This window comes from Amblyomma americanum, chromosome 4 (genome assembly GCF_052857255.1).
Source record: "Amblyomma americanum isolate KBUSLIRL-KWMA chromosome 4, ASM5285725v1, whole genome shotgun sequence".
Classification (NCBI taxonomy): Eukaryota; Metazoa; Arthropoda; class Arachnida; order Ixodida; family Ixodidae; genus Amblyomma; species Amblyomma americanum.
The window spans coordinates 58421631-58440880 of record NC_135500.1 but is presented as its reverse complement, the minus strand read 5'-3'; the positions used below and the strand labels follow the sequence as shown (position 1 = coordinate 58440880).

Sequence of the window (19250 nt, the reverse complement as noted above, 5' to 3'; positions counted from 1 at the left end):
CCGATGTGCCAGAAGAATGGCACACACAAACATTGTAGCGTGCCGTAAAAGGCTGCACCATAAGGTCCGCCTGTTCCTGTCTTTCGACTTTCGTCTCCTGTACGGCTATTATGTCTAGGTCATTATCAACGAACAGTCGGCTTAGCTGGTACTGACGCTTCTTGGAAGCCAGTCCCCTGACATTAATTGTTGCAATGCACAACGCTCTAAGAGGTGTAGAAGCCATCTAGTTTAGGTACAGGAGCCATATGGTGCATACCTCGGGACACAAGGCGACGGTGCGGGTGACTTGCCTAGTCTGAGTGCTGCCGTCCCAGTCAACACTGACATTTCGTCCGAACTTGTCATGGACGAGGCTGACGCGGAAGACGCTGCAGCAGAGGCAGGGGACAGCGTGGAGAAGGCCCCTGCTGTGCCCCCTACGGAGATATCCACAAACGTAGAGGAGCCCAGCAGTAAGCGGCAGCAACAGGCAGCGCAGCCTGCAGAAGTCAAGGCGCCAACGGACGAAGTCTTGAGCGGTGGGGCGTCAGCTCCCGTCGTTCCCCAGCATGGTGACAGCATGGAAGTGTCACATGCATCAACCAGCAACCAAGCAGGGAAGCGACCGCACGAGCACAGTGCGAATGGAGAGCCCAAAGTGAGCGAAGGCGACGAGCCGCCGCAGAAGACTGTTGGTGTCAGGCGACCGACGTTGAAACCGCGGCCGAATGTACAGGCCGATCAACGAGCGGCGGCTAAGCCGCCGCCTAAGTTGGAGTGAGTGCCCTGTGAGTGGTTTCTGTGGGCGTGAGATGGCCTTTTTCGGTAACAGACTGCATGGGCTGATTTTCCAGTCCATACGCAAGAGGCACTTGTGCAAGAGACTTTGGATTACCGGCACCGCACCCATCGAGCATGGTATGGCCGATGGCGAGAAATACACTTTTCGAAGCGCTTATGTAGTGTCATAGCCTCCTTTATACTGTAGTGTATGCAGCCGCTCCCGAATGCAAAACTTCGCACGAATACTTCCCTCGCTCGTGGCAACAGGCGCCGAGCGTGCAATTACGTGCCCTGGGCTTTTCTCAGCAGTTCTGGCGATCGTAACGCACTGCGGCATGCATCGAAAGAGCAGCGGGAGCAAGCCTCTGGTGTTGACACATGGACCGGGCAAGGAAAGCGTGTCGACTATATCGATGAACGCTAATTGTGCGCTACTGCGCAGTCTTATGCGCTAACTGGGACTCCCTGTTATCTAGGCGCATTGCCGAGTTTAATCTGCACTGTACACGCCGCCGTAGACGTCAGAATGACAGCCGGGCGGTCGCTTTTCAGTTTTGCCGCAAGCACGCGTGCACGGAATTTCGCGTCCGCACGTACGTACATTGCCAGTGGGAATGTGTTATTTATAACAATAACGCGAAACCTCCTACAGTTGCACGAGGCATATCGGATAAATGATATAACTATGAGGCAAAAAAAAAGCGTTAGAGACGAAAAAAATGCAAAAGAAGTGCCATCAGCACTCGGTGTTCCCAGGTGGTCTCCCTCCCAAGTACTGACCGAGCCCAATGCTGCTTAGCTTCGGTGATCGGACGAGAACCGGCGTATTCAGCATGGTATGGCCGATGGCGAGAAATACACTTTTCGAAGCGCTTATGTAGTGTCATAGCCTCCTTTATACTGCAGTGTATGCAGCCGCTCCCGAATGCAAAACTTCGCACGAATACTTCCCTCGCTCGTGGCAACAGGCGCCGAGCGTGCAATTACGTGCCCTGGGCTTTTCTCAGCCGTTCTGGCGATCGTAACGCACTGCGGCATGCATCGAAAGAGCAGCGGGAGCAAGCCTCTGGTGTTGACACATGGACCGGGCAAGGAAAGCGTGTCGACTATATCGATGAACGCTAATTGTGCGCTACTGCGCAGTCTTATGCGCTAACTGGGACTCCCTGTTATCTAGGCGCATTGCCGAGTTTAATCTGCACTGTACACGCCGCCGTAGACGTCAGAATGACAGCCGGGCGGTCGCTTTTCAGTTTTGCCGCAAGCACGCGTGCACGGAATTTCGCGTCCGCACGTACGTACATTGCCAGTGGGAATGTGTTATTTATAACAATAACGCGAAACCTCCTACAGTTGCACGAGGCATATCGGATAAATGATATAACTATGAGGCAAAAAAAAAGCGTTAGAGACGAAAAAAATGCAAAAGAAGTGCCATCAGCACTCGGTGTTCCCAGGTGGTCTCCCTCCCAAGTACTGACCGAGCCCAATGCTGCTTAGCTTCGGTGATCGGACGAGAACCGGCGTATTCAGCATGGTATGGCCGATTTTTTTTTTCTTTATTACCGGTAAACAATACATAAAAATCTCTAGCCGCACTTTGGCCGAGACAATGGGTTAAAACTTTTTCATGTTAATCAGTTCATCCATAACTGCCACCCTGTCCGGCGGCTGGGGTTGACTGCGGAGAACATCTCTCAGGAAAACTGCACTTTCTATAAAGTTTTCTCTCACTGGTCGCACATTTGCGTCGGCGTGCCTGGCCGCCATTCTCGTTTTCCAGATGCTGTGGAGGCCCAGTAGCATAAACATGTCGTAAGGAACCTCCTCACTTTCTATAGGTAGAAACCGGATGCCATAAGGAGTTACAGGTAGTTCTTTCTTCAATGTTCTTTGCAAGATGTCCCAGTGGAAAACCGGGTCCCAGCAGTCGATAAACACATGTTCGATGGTCTCGGGTTTTTTGCAGAGTATGCAGTCGGTGGTCCAGGGCACAAAAATGCCTTTATCGTTTAGCCATGTTTTCACCGGAAGGGTACCGGTATGAAGTTTAAAGAAAAAGGATTTGACAGTCGGTCTTACCGGCATCTTCTTAACTCGCTTTAACACATCTTTGCCTGGGCCTCCGCAGCAAAAGGAACGGTATAAGGGAGCAGGTATAAATATATCTAGCAAATCTTTGTACAGTTTTTTTCCTGGGTACAGCAGATAGATACTGTGTAGAAAAGTGAGCGCTCAAAGTGCGAAAGGCTGCCACAACTTCACGCAAAAAACCTGTTACAGCACGATTCGTGGCCGGGTAACTGGACACAACAAATTCCGGCAACACGTTGCCTAAGCGCACCTGCAACATTGTGCGCAACAAGGGATCGGTTTGATCACGTAGAAACAAAAATCTTGAGACAACTTGCTTCAGAAACAAATTAGAAAGACCAAGGCCGCCCCTTTTGACCGGAAGGAACAGATTAACACGACTTGTTCGCTCCCAATTTGAGCTCCAAATAAAGACAGCAAACACTCTATGCAGCTTCTGCAGGTTTGCTCGGGTAATGAGCACGAACTGCAATATATACCAAATTCTGGCTATTAAAAATACATTGCACACACTTGCGCGCGCGAAAACAGAAAGGTCACGTCCTTTCCAGCCATCCGCTTTTCTCCTTGCACTCTGCGTTATCTCACCCCACAACTCCGTACTGCTTTTATAGTGCTCCAAGGGTACCCCCAAGTACTTCGCAGGGGCGGTCGTCCATTTCATCTTAGCAAACACGGCAGGTGTGTTGTCCCAATCACCGTGCCAAAAACCTATGCACTTATCCCAGTTAATTTCGGACCCAGTCTTTTTGCAATATTCCCCCGCAACTTTCACAACTTCTTTAACGCTTTCTTGATCCGCGCAAAAAACAGCAATATCATCAGCGTAAGCAAGCACTTTTACTTGCGCCGACAGAAGAGTGAAACCGCAGATCCCATCATTGTGCAACAGTGATAAAAGAAAAGGCTCAAGGTAGATCGCAAAGAGCAAAGGCGAGAGCGGGCAACCCTGCCTGACCGAAGAACACACAGGTACAGGTTCAGTCAGCTGTTTGTTCACTATAATTCGGGTAACACAGTTGTCGTACGCCATCTGTACACCTTGTATTATCACAGAGCCGACGTTGGCATATTCTAGAATGGCGAAAAGAATGTCGTGAGACACTCGATCGAAGGCCTTTGCAAGGTCAAGCTGTATCATGGCAACTCGGCCCCCGAAGGCATCGCAGCATTCAAGAACAGTTCTGGCAATGTGCACATTTGTTCCAATGGTGCGACCTTTAATACCGCACGTTTGGTGGGGCCCTACAAGGTCCTTTATGACCTTTTGCAGTCTGTTGGCAAGAATCTTCATAAACACTTTATAGTCAACGTTGGTTAGGCTTATCGGCCGATAAGCCCCAACGGACAGAAGTTTAGCCTGGTCCTCACTCTTGGTTATTAAAACCACGTGTGCTGTTTTAAATGATGGTGGCATTTTCTTTGTCTCATAAATTTCGGTGAAGACGCAGTGGAGAGCTTGGGTGAGTTCGGCTTTGAACTTCTTATAAAATTCACTACCTAAGCCGTCAGGACCGGGAGATTTTCCGGCACTCAGCTCTTCGATTGCTCTTCCCACTTCGCTTACGCTGATTGGTACCTCCAGCCCTTGTTTTATATCGTCTCCTAGTTTTGGCATACGGGACAAGAACGTGTTTGCAAACCCCTCTTCTTCAAGCCGTCGCCGCCCAAGCAATTCCCGATACTGCTCAACAAACGCCAACTGAATCACTTTGCTATCATTCGTTACCTCGTTTCTGTACCTGATTTGTCTTACTTCGTTCTGAGTCGCGTACTTCTTTTCGTCACTAAGCGAGCGTTTAGTAGGTACTTGGTCAAGCCAGAGACGTTCAGCACGGGCCCGTATCATGGCAGCTGTATACTTGTCTTTTTCGATAATCTCAAGTTTACTTTTTGTATCTCTTATTTCTTTCTTATATTTTCCCGGCTGGGAACTTTCCAGGCTTACGAGCAAGTCAAGTTGGCAATGTAGTTCTTTTTCTTTAACACGTTTATCGTGGCATATGATGCTTGCCCTTTCAATCGCGTTTATTTTCACTTGTTCTTTGAAATCTTCCCACCTAATTACCCAGTTCCCAGGCTCTGCTGATAGCAATGCTTTAATGCATTCATTAACTTTAATGTCAAAGCGTTCATCCTCGAGTAATTGTGCGTTAAACTTCCACAGGTCCCACGAGAAACGAGATTTCTTGTCTTTGTTCCCCAGGGTAAACTTAACTAAGCTGTGGTCGGTAAAAGACATGTGTTTTACCTCGTAGCTATTGCACAAAGGAATCAGATCAAGCGACACATACGCTCTGTCAAGTCTCGCGTGACTTTCACCCTGGAAGTGAGTAAAATGCGGCGCTACCGAAAGAACTTCAGCAACATCATCTAAACCATTTTCTTGCACAATCGAATTCAACAATTCCGCACTTTTGTCACGAAGGAGTCTTTTTGTAATTCTATCCTCTGCTTTACAAACGCAGTTAAAGTCGCCCAAAAGCACAATTAACCGCTCACAGCACACATATGGTTCAACGCGCTCAAGAAATTCCTTGCGCTCGTTCTCCCTGTTAGGAGCATACACGCATATGACTCTCCATAGCAAATTGCAATAAAAAAAATCCACTACAACCAAACGGCCAGTTTGACACACAGTTAAATTCTGCTCGACAATCCCCAGAGAATTCCTAATAAATACAGCACAACCGCCCGAAGTGCCAGAAGAATGGCACACACAAACATTGTAGCGTGCCGTAAAAGGCTGCACCATAAGGTCCGCCTGTTCCTGTCTTTCGACTTTCGTCTCCTGTACGGCTATTATGTCTAGGTCATTAGCAACGAACAGCCGGCTTAGCTGGTACTGACGCTTTTTGGAAGCCAGTCCCCTGACATTAATTGTTGCAATGCGCAACGCTCTAAGAGGTGTAGAAGCCATCTAGTTTAGGTACAGGAGCCATATGGTGCATACCTCGGGACACAAGGCGACGGTGCGGGTGACTTGCCTAGTCTGAGGTGCTCGATGGGTGCGGTGCCGGTAATCCAAAGTCTCTTGCACAAGTGCCTCTTGCGTATGGACTGGAAAATCAGCCCATGCAGTCCGTCACCGAAAAAAGCCATCTCACGCGCACAGAAACCACTCACAGGGCCCTCACTCCAACTAAGGCGGCGGCTTAGCCGCCGCTCGTTGATCGGCCTGTACATTCGGCCGCGGTTTCAACGTCGGTCGCCTGACACCAACAGTCTTCTGCGGCGGCTCGTCGCCTTCGCTCACTTTGGGCTCTCCATTCGCACTGTGCTCGTGCGGTCGCTTCCCTGCTTGGTTGCTGGTTGATGCATGTGACACTTCCATGCTGTCACCATGCTGGGGAACGACGGGAGCTGACGCCCCACCGCTCAAGACTTCGTCCGTTGGCGCCTTGACTTCTGCAGGCTGCGCTACCTGTTGCTGCCGCTTACTGCTGGGCTCCTCTACGCTTGTGGATATCTCCGTAGGGGGCACAGCAGGGGCCTTCTCCACGCTGTCCCCTGCCTCTGCTGCAGCGTCTTCCGCGTCAGCCTCGTCCATGACAAGTTCGGACGAAATGTCAGTGTTGACTGGGACGGCAGCACTCGCGTACGTGCGTACGCAGCTGCTTTCTTCGTGCCCGTAGCGACGACAGGCGCCGCATCGTGAAACCTTGCACTCACGACGAATGTGCCCAGTACCGTTGCCACGCTCGGCGCCTGTTGCCACGAGCGAGGGAAGTATTCGTGCGAAGTTTTGCATTCGGGAGCGGCTGCATACACTACAGTATAAAGGAGGCTATGACACTACATAAGCGCTTCGAAAAGTGTTTTTCTCGCCATCGGCCATACCATGCTGTGTCTGCGCAGCATGGTATGGCCGATGGCGAGAAAAACACTTTTCGAAGCGCTTATGTAGTGTCATAGCCTCCTTTATACTGTAGTGTATGCAGCCGCTCCCGAATGCAAAACTTCGCACGAATACTTCCCTCGCTCGTGGCAACAGGCGCCGAGCGTGCAATTACGTGCCCTGGGCTTTTCTCAGCCGTTCTGGCGATCGTAACGCACTGCGGCATGCATCGAAAAAGCAGCGGGAGCAAGCCTCTGGTGTTGACACATGGACCGGGCAAGGAAAGCGTGTCGACTATATCGATGAACGCTAATTGTGCGCTACTGCGCAGTCTTATGCGCTAACTGGGACTCCCTGTTATCTAGGCGCATTGCCGAGTTTAATCTGCACTGTACACGCCGCCGTAGACGTCAGAATGACAGCCGGGAAGCCGGGCGGTCGCTTTTCAGTTTTGCCGCAAGCACGCGTGCACGGAATTTCGCGCGCTAGAGACGAAAAAAATGCAAAAGAAGTGCCATCAGCACTCGGTGTTCCCAGGTGGTCTCCCTCCCAAGTACTGACCGAGCCCAATGCTGCTTAGCTTCGGTGATCGGACGAGAACCGGCGTATTCAGCATGGTATGGCCGATGGCGAGAAATACACTTTTCGAAGCGCTTATGTAGTGTCATAGCCTCCTTTATACTGCAGTGTATGCAGCCGCTCCCGAATGCAAAACTTCGCACGAATACTTCCCTCGCTCGTGGCAACAGGCGCCGAGCGTGCAATTACGTGCCCTGGGCTTTTCTCAGCCGTTCTGGCGATCGTAACGCACTGCGGCATGCATCGAAAGAGCAGCGGGAGCAAGCCTCTGGTGTTGACACATGGACCGGGCAAGGAAAGCGTGTCGACTATATCGATGAACGCTAATTGTGCGCTACTGCGCAGTCTTATGCGCTAACTGGCACTCCCTGTTATCTAGGCGCATTGCCGAGTTTAATCTGCACTGTACACGCCGCCGTAGACGTCAGAATGACAGCCGGGAAGCCGGGCGGTCGCTTTTCAGTTTTGCCGCAAGCACGCGTGCACGGAATTTCGCGTCCGCACGTACGTACATTGCCAGTGGGAATGTGTTATTTATAACAATAACGCGAAACCTCCTACAGTTGCACGAGGCATATCGGATAAATGATATAACTATGAGGCAAAAAAAAAAGCGTTAGAGACGAAAAAAATGCAAAAGAAGTGCCATCAGCACTCGGTGTTCCCAGGTGGTCTCCCTTCCAAGTACTGACCGAGCCCAATGCTGCTTAGCTTCGGTGATCGGACGAGAACCGGCGTATTCAGCATGGTATGGCCGATGGCGAGAAATACACTTTTCGAAGCGCTTATGTAGTGTCATAGCCTCCTTTATACTGTAGTGTATGCAGCCGCTCCCGAATGCAAAACTTCGCACGAATACTTCCCTCGCTCGTGGCAACAGGCGCCGAGCGTGCAATTACGTGCCCTGGGCTTTTCTCAGCCGTTCTGGCGATCGTAACGCACTGCGGCATGCATCGAAAAAGCAGCGGGAGCAAGCCTCTGGTGTTGACACATGGACCGGGCAAGGAAAGCGTGTCGACTATATCGATGAACGCTAATTGTGCGCTACTGCGCAGTCTTATGCGCTAACTGGGACTCCCTGTTATCTAGGCTCATTGCCGAGTTTAATCTGCACTGTACACGCCGCCGTAGACGTCAGAATGACAGCCGGGCGGTCGCTTTTCAGTTTTGCCGCAAGCACGCGTGCACGGAATTTCGCGTCCGCACGTACGTACATTGCCAGTGGGAATGTGTTATTTATAACAATAACGCGAAACCTCCTACAGTTGCACGAGGCATATCGGATAAATGATATAACTATGAGGCAAAAAAAAAGCGTTAGAGACGAAAAAAATGCAAAAGAAGTGCCATCAGCACTCGGTGTTCCCAGGTGGTCTCCCTCCCAAGTACTGACCGAGCCCAATGCTGCTTAGCTTCGGTGATCGGACGAGAACCGGCGTATTCAGCATGGTATGGCCGATGGCGAGAAATACACTTTTCGAAGCGCTTATGTAGTGTCATAGCCTCCTTTATACTGTAGTGTATGCAGCCGCTCCCGAATGCAAAACTTCGCACGAATACTTCCCTCGCTCGTGGCAACAGGCGCCGAGCGTGCAATTACGTGCCCTGGGCTTCTCTCAGCCGTTCTGGCGATCGTAACGCACTGCGGCATGCATCGAAAGAGCAGCGGGAGCAAGCCTCTGGTGTTGACACATGGACCGGGCAAGGAAAGCGTGTCGACTATATCGATGAACGCTAATTGTGCGCTACTGCGCAGTCTTATGCGCTAACTGGGACTCCCTGTTATCTAGGCGCATTGCCGAGTTTAGTCTGCACTGTACACGCCGCCGTAGACGTCAGAATGACAGCCGGGCGGTCGCTTTTCAGTTTTGCCGCAAGCACGCGTGCACGGAATTTCGCGTCCGCACGTACGTACATTGCCAGTGGGAATGTGTTATTTATAACAATAACGCGAAACCTCCTACAGTTGCACGAGGCATATCGGATAAATGATATAACTATGAGGCAAAAAAAAAGCGTTACAGACGAAAAAAATGCAAAAGAAGTGCCATCAGCACTCGGTGTTCCCAGGTGGTCTCCCTCCCAAGTACTGACCGAGCCCAATGCTGCTTAGCTTCGGTGATCGGACGAGAACCGGCGTATTCAGCATGGTATGGCCGATGGCGAGAAATACACTTTTCGAAGCGCTTATGTAGTGTCATAGCCTCCTTTATACTGTAGTGTATGCAGCCGCTCCCGAATGCAAAACTTCGCACGAATACTTCCCTCGCTCGTGGCAACAGGCGCCGAGCGTGCAATTACGTGCCCTGGGCTTTTCTCAGCCGTTCTGGCGATTGTAACGCACTGCGGCATGCATCGAAAGAGCAGCTGGAGCAAGCCTCTGGTGTTGACACATGGACCGGGCAAGGAAAGCGTGTCGACTATATCGATGAACGCTAACTGTGCGCTACTGCGCAGTCTTATGCGCTAACTGGGACTCCCTGTTATCTAGGCGCATTGCCGAGTTTAATCTGCACTGTACACGCCGCCGTAGACGTCAGAATGACAGCCGGGCGGTCGCTTTTCAGTTTTGCCGCAAGCACGCGTGCACGGAATTTCGCGTCCGCACGTACGTACATTGCCAGTAGGAATGTGTTATTTATAACAATAACGCGAAACCTCCTAGAGTTGCACGAGGCATATCGGATAAATGATATAACTATAAGGCAAAAAAAAAGCGTTAGAGACGAAAAAAATGCAAAAGAAGTGCCATCAGCACTCGGTGTTCCCAGGTGGTCTCCCTCCCAAGTACTGACCGAGCCCAATGCTGCTTAGCTTCGGTGATCGGACGAGAACCGGCGTATTCAGCATGGTATGGCCGATGGCGAGAAATACACTTTTCGAAGCGCTTATGTAGTGTCATAGCCTCTTTTATACTGTAGTGTATGCAGCCGCTCCCGAATGCAAAACTTCGCACGAATACTTCCCTCGCTCGTGGCAACAGGCGCCGAGCGTGCAATTACGTGCCCTGGGCTTTTCTCAGCCGTTCTGGCGATCGTAACGCACTGCGGCATGCATGGAAAGAGCAGCGGGAGCAAGCCTCTGGTGTTGACACATGGACCGGGCAAGGAAAGCGTGTCGACTATATCGATGAACGCTAATTGTGCGCTACTGCGCAGTCTTATGCGCTAACTGGGACTCCCTGTTATCTAGGCGCATTGCCGAGTTTAATCTGCACTGTACACGCCGCCGTAGACGTCAGAATGACAGCCGGGAAGCCGGGCGGTCGCTTTTCAGTTTTGCCGCAAGCACGCGTGCCCGGAATTTCGCGTCCGCACGTACGTACATTGCCAGTGGGAATGTGTTATTTATAACAATAACGCGAAACCTCCTACAGTTGCACGAGGCATATCGGATAAATGATATAACTATGAGGCAAAAAAAAGCATTAGAGACGAAAAAAATGCAAAAGAAGTGCCATCAGCACTCGGTGTTCCCAGGTGGTCTCCCTCCCAAGTACTGACCGAGCCCAATGCTGCTTAGCTTCGGTGATCGGACGAGAACCGGCGTATTCAGCATGGTATGGCCGATGGCGAGAAATACACTTTTCGAAGCGCTTATGTAGTGTCATAGCCTCCTTTATACTGTAGTGTATGCAGCCGCTCCCGAATGCAAAACTTCGCACGAATACTTCCCTCGCTCGTGGCAACAGGCGCCGAGCGTGCAATTACGTGCCCTGGGCTTTTCTCAGCCGTTCTGGCGATCGTAACGCACTGCGGCATGCATCGAAAGAGCAGCGGGAGCAAGCCTCTGGTGTTGACACATGGACCGGGCAAGGAAAGCGTGTCGACTATATCGATGAACGCTAATTGTGCGCTACTGCGCAGTCTTATGCGCTAACTGGGACTCCCTGTTATCTAGGCGCATTGCCGAGTTTAATCTGCACTGTACACGCCGCCGTAGACGTCAGAATGACAGCCGGGAAGCCGGGCGGTCGCTTTTCAGTTTTGCCGCAAGCACGCGTGCACGGAATTTCGCGTCCGCACGTACGTACATTGCCAGTGGGAATGTGTTATTTATAACAATAACGCGAAACCTCCTACAGTTGCACGAGGCATATCGGATAAATGATATAACTATGAGGCAAAAAAAAGCGTTAGAGACGAAAAAAATGCAAAAGAAGTGCCATCAGCACTCGGTGTTCCCAGGTGGTCTCCCTCCCAAGTACTGACCGAGCCCAATGCTGCTTAGCTTCGGTGATCGGACGAGAACCGGCGTATTCAGCATGGTATGGCCGATGGCGAGAAATACACTTTTCGAAGCGCTTATGTAGTGTCATAGCCTCCTTTATACTGTAGTGTATGCAGCCGCTCCCGAATGCAAAACTTCGCACGAATACTTCCCTCGCTCGTGGCAACAGGCGCCGAGCGTGCAATTACGTGCCCTGGGCTTTTCTCAGCCGTTCTGGCGATCGTAACGCACTGCGGCATGCATCGAAAGAGCAGCGGGAGCATGCCTCTAGTGTTGACACATGGACCGGGCAAGGAAAGCGTGTCGACTATATCGATGAACGCTAATTGTGCGCTACTGCGCAGTCTTATGCGCTAACTGGGACTCCCTGTTATCTAGGCGCATTGCCGAGTTTAATCTGCACTGTACACGCCGCCGTAGACGTCAGAATGACAGCCGGGCGGTCGCTTTTCAGTTTTGCCGCAAGCACGCGTGCACGGAATTTCGCGTCCGCACGTACGTACATTGCCAGTAGGAATGTGTTATTTATAACAATAACGCGAAACCTCCTACAGTTGCACGAGGCATATCGGATAAATGATATAACTATGAGGCAAAAAAAAAGCGTTAGAGACGAAAAAATGCAAAAGAAGTGCCATCAGCACTCGGTGTTCCCAGGTGGTCTCCCTCCCAAGTGCTGACCGAGCCCAATGCTGCTTAGCTTCGGTGATCGGACGAGAACCGGCGTATTCAGCATGGTATGGCCGATGGCGAGAAATACACTTTTCGAAGCGCTTATGTAGTGTCATAGCCTCCTTTATACTGTAGTGTATGCAGCCGCTCCCGAATGCAAAACTTCGCACGAATACTTCCCTCGCTCGTGGCAACAGGCGCCGAGCGTGCAATTACGTGCCCTGGGCTTTTCTCAGCCGTTCTGGCGATCGTAACGCACTGCGGCATGCATCGAAAGAGCAGCGGGAGCAAGCCTCTGGTGTTGACACATGGACCGGGCAAGGAAAGCGTGTCGACTATATCGATGAACGCTAATTGTGCGCTACTGCGCAGTCTTATGCGCTAACTGGGACTCCCTGTTATCTAGGCGCATTGCCGAGTTTAATCTGCACTGTACACGCCGCCGTAGACGTCAGAATGACAGCCGGGAAGCCGGGCGGTCGCTTTTCAGTTTTGCCGCAAGCACGCGTGCACGGAATTTCGCGTCCGCACGTACGTACATTGCCAGTGGGAATGTGTTATTTATAACAATAACGCGAAACCTCCTACAGTTGCACGAGGCATATCGGATAAATGATATAACTATGAGGCAAAAAAAAAAGCGTTAGAGACGAAAAAATGCAAAAGAAGTGCCATCAGCACTCGGTGTTCCCAGGTGGTCTCCCTCCCAAGTGCTGACCGAGCCCAATGCTGCTTAGCTTCGGTGATCGGACGAGAACCGGCGTATTCAGCATGGTATGGCCGATGGCGAGAAATACACTTTTCGAAGCGCTTATGTAGTGTCATAGCCTCCTTTATACTGTAGTGTATGCAGCCGCTCCCGAATGCAAAACTTCGCACGAATACTTCCCTCGCTCGTGGCAACAGGCGCCGAGCGTGCATTTACGTGCCCTGGGCTTTTCTCAGCCGTTCTGGCGATCGTAACGCACTGCGGCATGCATCGAAAGAGCAGCGGGAGCAAGCCTCTGGTGTTGACACATGGACCGGGCAAGGAAAGCGTGTCGACTATATCGATGAACGCTAATTGTGCGCTACTGCGCAGTCTTATGCGCTAACTGGGACTCCCTGTTATCTAGGCGCATTGCCGAGTTTAATCTGCACTGTACACGCCGCCGTAGACGTCAGAATGACAGCCGGGCGGTCGCTTTTCAGTTTTGCCGCAAGCACGCGTGCACGGAATTTCGCGTCCGCACGTACGTACATTGCCAGTGGGAATGTGTTATTTATAACAATAACGCGAAACCTCCTACAGTTGCACGAGGCATATCGGATAAATGATATAACTATGAGGCAAAAAAAAAGCGTTAGAGACGAAAAAATGCAAAAGAAGTGCCATCAGCACTCGGTGTTCCCAGGTGGTCTCCCTCCCAAGTACTGACCGAGCCCAATGCTGCTTAGCTTCGGTGATCGGACGAGAACCGGCGTATTCAGCATGGTATGGCCGATGGCGAGAAATACACTTTTCGAAGCGCTTATGTAGTGTCATAGCCTCCTTTATACTGTAGTGTATGCAGCCGCTCCCGAATGCAAAACTTCGCACGAATACTTCCCTCGCTCGTGGCAACAGGCGCCGAGCGTGCATTTACGTGCCCTGGGCTTTTCTCAGCCGTTCTGGCGATCGTAACGCACTGCGGCATGCATCGAAAGAGCAGCGGGAGCAAGCCTCTGGTGTTGACACATGGACCGGGCAAGGAAAGCGTGTCGACTATATCGATGAACGCTAATTGTGCGCTACTGCGCAGTCTTATGCGCTAACTGGGACTCCCTGTTATCTAGGAGCATTGCCGAGTTTAATCTGCACTGTACACGCCGCCGTAGACGTCAGAATGACAGCCGGGCGGTCGCTTTTCAGTTTTGCCGAAAGCACGCGTGCACGGAATTTCGCGTCCGCACGTACGTACATTGCCAGTGGGAATGTGTTATTTATAACAATAACGCGAAACCTCCTACAGTTGCACGAGGCATATCGGATAAATGATATAACTATGAGGCAAAAAAAAGCGTTAGAGACGAAAAAATGCAAAAGAAGTGCCATCAGCACTCGGTGTTCCCAGGTGGTCTCCCTCCCAAGTACTGACCGAGCCCAATGCTGCTTAGCTTCGGTGATCGGACGAGAACCGGCGTATTCAGCATGGTATGGCCGATGGCGAGAAATACACTTTTCGAAGCGCTTATGTAGTGTCATAGCCTCCTTTATACTGTAGTGTATGCAGCCGCTCCCGAATGCAAAACTTCGCACGAATACTTCCCTCGCTCGTGGCAACAGGCGCCGAGCGTGCAATTACGTGCCCTGGGCTTTTCTCAGCCGTTCTGGCGATCGTAACGCACTGCGGCATGCATCGAAAGAGCAGCGGGAGCAAGCCTCTGGTGTTGACACATGGACCGGGCAAGGAAAGCGTGTCGACTATATCGATGAACGCTAATTGTGCGCTACTGCGCAGTCTTATGCGCTAACTGGGACTCCCTGTTATCTAGGCGCATTGCCGAGTTTAATCTGCACTGTACACGCCGCCGTAGACGTCAGAATGACAGCCGGGCGGTCGCTTTTCAGTTTTGCCGCAAGCACGCGTTCACGGAATTTCGCGTCCGCACGTACGTACATTGCCAGTGGGAATGTGTTATTTATAACAATAACGCGAAACCTCCTACAGTTGCACGAGGCATATCGGATAAATGATATAACTATGAGGCAAAAAAAAGCGTTAGAGACGAAAAAAATGCAAAAGAAGTGCCATCAGCACTCGGTGTTCCCAGGTGGTCTCCCTCCCAAGTACTGACCGAGCCCAATGCTGCTTAGCTTCGGTGATCGGACGAGAGCCGGCGTATTCAGCATGGTATGGCCGATAGCGAGAAATACACTTTTCGAAGCGCTTATGTAGTGTCATAGCCTCCTTTATACTGTAGTGTATGCAGCCGCTCCCGAATGCAAAACTTCGCACGAATACTTCCCTCGCTCGTGGCAACAGGCGCCGAGCGTGCAATTACGTGCACTGGGCTTTTCTCAGCCGTTCTGGCGATCGTAACGCACTGCGGCATGCATCGAAAGAGCAGCGGGAGCAAGCCTCTGGTGTTGACACATGGACCGGGCAAGGAAAGCGTGTCGACTATATCGATGAACGCTAATTGTGCGCTACTGCGCAGTCTTATGCGCTAACTGGGACTCCGTTATCTAGGCGCATTGCCGAGTTTAATCTGCACTGTACACGCCGCCGTAGACGTCAGAATGACAGCCGGGAAGCCGGGCGGTCGCTTTTCAGTTTTGCCGCAAGCACGCGTGCACGGAATTTCGCGTCCGCACGTACGTACATTGCCAGTGGGAATGTGTTATTTATAACAATAACGCGAAACCTCCTACAGTTGCACGAGGCATATCGGATAAATGATATAACTATGAGGCAAAAAAAAAGCGTTAGAGACGAAAAAATGCAAAAGAAGTGCCATCAGCACTCGGTGTTCCCAGGTGGTCTCCCTCCCAAGTACTGACCGAGCCCAATGCTGCTTAGCTTCGGTGATCGGACGAGAACCGGCGTATTCAGCATGGTATGGCCGATGGCGAGAAATACACTTTTCGAAGCGCTTATGTAGTGTCATAGCCTCCTTTATACTGTAGTGTATGCAGCCGCTCCCGAATGCAAAACTTCGCACGAATACTTCCCTCGCTCGTGGCAACAGGCGCCGAGCGTGCAATTACGTGCCCTGGGCTTTTCTCAGCCGTTCTGGCGATCGTAACGCACTGCGGCATGCATCGAAAGAGCAGCGGGAGCAAGCCTCTGGTGTTGACACATGGACCGGGCAAGGAAAGCGTGTCGACTATATCGATGAACGCTAATTGTGCGCTACTGCGCAGTCTTATGCGCTAACTGGGACTCCCTAATATCTAGGCGCATTGCCGAGTTTAATCTGCACTGTACACGCCGCCGTAGACGTCAGAATGACAGCCTTGCGGTCGCTTTTCAGTTTTGCCGCAAGCACGCGTTCACGGAATTTCGCGTCCGCACGTACGTACATTGCCAGTGGGAATGTGTTATTTATAACAATAACGCGAAACCTCCTACAGTTGCACGAGGCATATCGGATAAATGATATAACTATGAGGCAAAAAAAAGCGTTAGAGACGAAAAAAATGCAAAAGAAGTGCCATCAGCACTCGGTGTTCCCAGGTGGTCTCCCTCCCAAGTACTGACCGAGCCCAATGCTGCTTAGCTTCGGTGATCGGACGAGAACCGGCGTATTCAGCATGGTATGGCCGATAGCGAGAAATACACTTTTCGAAGCGCTTATGTAGTGTCATAGCCTCCTTTATACTGTAGTGTATGCAGCCGCTCCCGAATGCAAAACTTCGCACGAATACTTCCCTCGCTCGTGGCAACAGGCGCCGAGCGTGCATTTACGTGCCCTGGGCTTTTCTCAGCCGTTCTGGCGATCGTAACGCACTGCGGCATACATGGAAAGAGCAGTGGGAGCAAGCCTCTGGTGTTGACACATGGACCGGGCAAGGAAAGCGTGTCGACTATATCGATGAACGCTAATTGTGCGCTACTGCGCAGTCTTATGCGCTAACTGGGACTCCCTGTTATCTAGGCGCATTGCCGAGTTTAATCTGCACTGTACACGCCGCCGTAGACGTCAGAATGACAGCCGGGCGGTCGCTTTTCAGTTTTGCCGCAAGCACGCGTGCACGGAATTTCGCGTCCGCACGTACGTACATTGCCAGTGGGAATGTGTTATTTATAACAATAACGCGAAACCTCCTACAGTTGCACGAGGCATATCGGATAAATGATATAACTATGAGGCAAAAAAAAGCGTTAGAGACGAAAAAAATGCAAAAGAAGTGCCATCAGCACTCGGTGTTCCCAGGTGGTCGCCCTCCCAAGTACTGACCGAGCCCAATGCTGCTTAGCTTCGGTGATCGGACGAGAACCGGCGTATTCAGCATGGTATGGCCGATGGCGAGAAATACACTTTTCGAAGCGCTTATGTAGTGTCATAGCCTCCTTTATACTGTAGTGTATGCAGCCGCTCCCGAATGCAAAACTTCGCACGAATACTTCCCTCGCTCGTGGCAACAGGCGCCGAGCGTGCAATTACGTGCCCTGGGCTTTTCTCAGCCGTTCTGGCGATCGTAACGCACTGCGGCATGCATCGAAAGAGCAGCGGGAGCAAGCCTCTGGTGTTGACACATGGACCGGGCAAGGAAAGCGTGTCGACTATATCGATGAACGCTAATTGTGCGCTACTGCGCAGTCTTATGCGCTAACTGGGACTCCCTGTTATCTAGGCGCATTGCTGAGTTTAATCTGCACTGTACACGCCGCCGTAGACGTCAGAATGACAGCCGGGAAGCCGGGCGGTCGCTTTTCAGTTTTGCCGCAAGCACGCGTGCACGGAATTTCGCGTCCGCACGTACGTACATTGCCAGTGGGAATGTGTTATTTATAACAATAACGCGAAACCACCTACAGTTGCACGAGGCATATCGGATAAATGATTTAACTATGAGGCAAAAAAAAAGCGTTAGAGCCGAAAAAAATGCAAAAGAAGTGCCATCAGCACTCGGTGTTCCCAGGTGGTCACCCTCCCAAGTACTGACCGAGCCCAATGCTGCTTAGCTTCGGTGATCGGACGAGAACCGGCGTATTCAGCATGGTATGGCCGATTTTTTTTTCTTTATTACCGGTAAACAATACATAAAAATCTCTAGCCGCACTTTGGCCGAGACAATGGGTTAAAACTTTTTCATGTTAATCAGTTCATCCATAACTGCCACCCAGTCCGGCGGCTGGGGTTGACTGCGGAGAACATCTCTCAGGAAAACTGCACTTTCTATAAAGTTTTCTCTCACTGGTCGCACATTTGCGTCGGCGTGCCTGGCCGCCATTCTCGTTTTCCAGATGCTGTGGAGGCCCAGTAGCATAAACATGTCGTAAGGAACCTCCTCACTTTCTATAGGTAGAAACCGGATGCCATAAGGAGTTACAGGTAGTTCTTTCTTCAATGTTCTTTGCAAGATGTCCCAGTGGAAAACCGGGTCCCAGCAGTCGATAAACACATGTTCGATGGTCTCGGGTTTTTTGCAGAGTATGCAGTCGGTGGTCCAGGGCACAAAAATGCCTTTATCGTTTAGCCATGTTTTCACCGGAAGGGTACCGGTATGAAGTTTAAAGAAAAAGGATTTGACAGTCGGTCTTACCGGCATCTTCTTAACTCGCTTTAACACATCTTTGCCTGGGCCTCCGCAGCAAAAGGAACGGTATAAGGGAGCAGGTATAAATATATCTAGCAAATCTTTGTACAGTTTTTTTCCTGGGTACAGCAGATAGATACTGTGTAGAAAAGTGAGCGCTCAAAGTGCGAAAGGCTGCCACAACTTCACGCAAAAAACCTGTTACAGCACGATTCGTGGCCGGGTAACTGGACACAACAAATTCCGGCAACACGTTGCCTAAGCGCACCTGCAACATTGTGCGCAACAAGGGATCGGTTTGATCACGTAGAAACAAAAATCTTGAGACAACTTGCTTCAGAAACAAATTAGAAAGACCAAGGCCGCCCCTTTTGACCGGAAGGAACAGATTAACACGACTTGTTCGCTCCAAATTTGAGCTCCAAATAAAGACAGCAAACACTCTATGCAGCTTCTGCAGGTTTGCTCGGGTAATGAGCACGAACTGCAATATATACCAAATTCTGGCTATTAAAAATACATTGCACACACTTGCGCGCGCGAAAACAGAAAGGTCACGTCCTTTCCAGCCATCCGCTTTTCTCCTTGCACTCTGCGTTATCTCACCCCACAACTCCGTACTGCTTTTATAGTGCTCCAAGGGTACCCCCAAGTACTTCGCAGGGGCGGTCGTCCATTTCATGTTAGCAAACACGGCAGGTGTGTTGTCCCAATCACCGTGCCAAAAACCTATGCACTTATCCCTGTTAATGTCGGACCAAGTCTTTGTGCAATATTCCCCCGCAACTTTCACAACTTCTTTAACGCTTTCTTGATCCGCGCAAAAAACAGCAATATCATCAGCGT

The 19250-nt window shown here is 50.9% G+C and overlaps 16 non-coding genes and 2 pseudogenes across 16 annotated transcripts; all 18 read right to left on the bottom strand.

The window, feature by feature from the left end:
• Positions 1 to 1496: 1496 nt before the first annotated feature.
• On the bottom strand, positions 1497 to 1615 carry LOC144130835 (5S ribosomal RNA). The gene has a single exon (XR_013314264.1). It is a non-coding gene; the product is annotated as a 5S ribosomal RNA (ribosomal RNA).
• Positions 1616 to 2197: 582 nt separating this feature from the next.
• On the bottom strand, positions 2198 to 2316 carry LOC144130560 (5S ribosomal RNA; annotated as a pseudogene).
• Positions 2317 to 7209: 4893 nt separating this feature from the next.
• Positions 7210 to 7328, bottom strand: LOC144130834 (5S ribosomal RNA). The gene has a single exon (XR_013314262.1). It is a non-coding gene; the product is annotated as a 5S ribosomal RNA (ribosomal RNA).
• Positions 7329 to 7919: 591 nt separating this feature from the next.
• LOC144130831 (5S ribosomal RNA) lies at positions 7920 to 8038 on the bottom strand. Its single transcript, XR_013314259.1, has one exon. It is a non-coding gene; the product is annotated as a 5S ribosomal RNA (ribosomal RNA).
• Positions 8039 to 8620: 582 nt separating this feature from the next.
• LOC144130833 (5S ribosomal RNA) lies at positions 8621 to 8739 on the bottom strand. The gene has a single exon (XR_013314261.1). It is a non-coding gene; the product is annotated as a 5S ribosomal RNA (ribosomal RNA).
• Positions 8740 to 9321: 582 nt separating this feature from the next.
• LOC144130832 (5S ribosomal RNA) lies at positions 9322 to 9440 on the bottom strand. The gene has a single exon (XR_013314260.1). It is a non-coding gene; the product is annotated as a 5S ribosomal RNA (ribosomal RNA).
• A 582-nt stretch (positions 9441 to 10022) lies between these two features.
• LOC144130830 (5S ribosomal RNA) lies at positions 10023 to 10141 on the bottom strand. Its single transcript, XR_013314258.1, has one exon. It is a non-coding gene; the product is annotated as a 5S ribosomal RNA (ribosomal RNA).
• A 589-nt stretch (positions 10142 to 10730) lies between these two features.
• Positions 10731 to 10849, bottom strand: LOC144130829 (5S ribosomal RNA). The gene has a single exon (XR_013314256.1). It is a non-coding gene; the product is annotated as a 5S ribosomal RNA (ribosomal RNA).
• Positions 10850 to 11438: 589 nt separating this feature from the next.
• On the bottom strand, positions 11439 to 11557 carry LOC144130828 (5S ribosomal RNA). Its single transcript, XR_013314255.1, has one exon. It is a non-coding gene; the product is annotated as a 5S ribosomal RNA (ribosomal RNA).
• A 581-nt stretch (positions 11558 to 12138) lies between these two features.
• On the bottom strand, positions 12139 to 12257 carry LOC144130523 (5S ribosomal RNA). Its single transcript, XR_013314133.1, has one exon. It is a non-coding gene; the product is annotated as a 5S ribosomal RNA (ribosomal RNA).
• A 590-nt stretch (positions 12258 to 12847) lies between these two features.
• Positions 12848 to 12966, bottom strand: LOC144130522 (5S ribosomal RNA). Its single transcript, XR_013314132.1, has one exon. It is a non-coding gene; the product is annotated as a 5S ribosomal RNA (ribosomal RNA).
• A 581-nt stretch (positions 12967 to 13547) lies between these two features.
• On the bottom strand, positions 13548 to 13666 carry LOC144130827 (5S ribosomal RNA). The gene has a single exon (XR_013314254.1). It is a non-coding gene; the product is annotated as a 5S ribosomal RNA (ribosomal RNA).
• A 580-nt stretch (positions 13667 to 14246) lies between these two features.
• On the bottom strand, positions 14247 to 14365 carry LOC144130826 (5S ribosomal RNA). The gene has a single exon (XR_013314253.1). It is a non-coding gene; the product is annotated as a 5S ribosomal RNA (ribosomal RNA).
• A 581-nt stretch (positions 14366 to 14946) lies between these two features.
• Positions 14947 to 15065, bottom strand: LOC144130529 (5S ribosomal RNA). Its single transcript, XR_013314140.1, has one exon. It is a non-coding gene; the product is annotated as a 5S ribosomal RNA (ribosomal RNA).
• Positions 15066 to 15652: 587 nt separating this feature from the next.
• LOC144130825 (5S ribosomal RNA) lies at positions 15653 to 15771 on the bottom strand. The gene has a single exon (XR_013314252.1). It is a non-coding gene; the product is annotated as a 5S ribosomal RNA (ribosomal RNA).
• Positions 15772 to 16352: 581 nt separating this feature from the next.
• On the bottom strand, positions 16353 to 16471 carry LOC144131122 (5S ribosomal RNA). Its single transcript, XR_013314539.1, has one exon. It is a non-coding gene; the product is annotated as a 5S ribosomal RNA (ribosomal RNA).
• A 581-nt stretch (positions 16472 to 17052) lies between these two features.
• LOC144131091 (5S ribosomal RNA) lies at positions 17053 to 17171 on the bottom strand. The gene has a single exon (XR_013314509.1). It is a non-coding gene; the product is annotated as a 5S ribosomal RNA (ribosomal RNA).
• Positions 17172 to 17761: 590 nt separating this feature from the next.
• Positions 17762 to 17880, bottom strand: LOC144130548 (5S ribosomal RNA; annotated as a pseudogene).
• Between the last annotated feature and the right edge of the window lie 1370 nt (positions 17881 to 19250).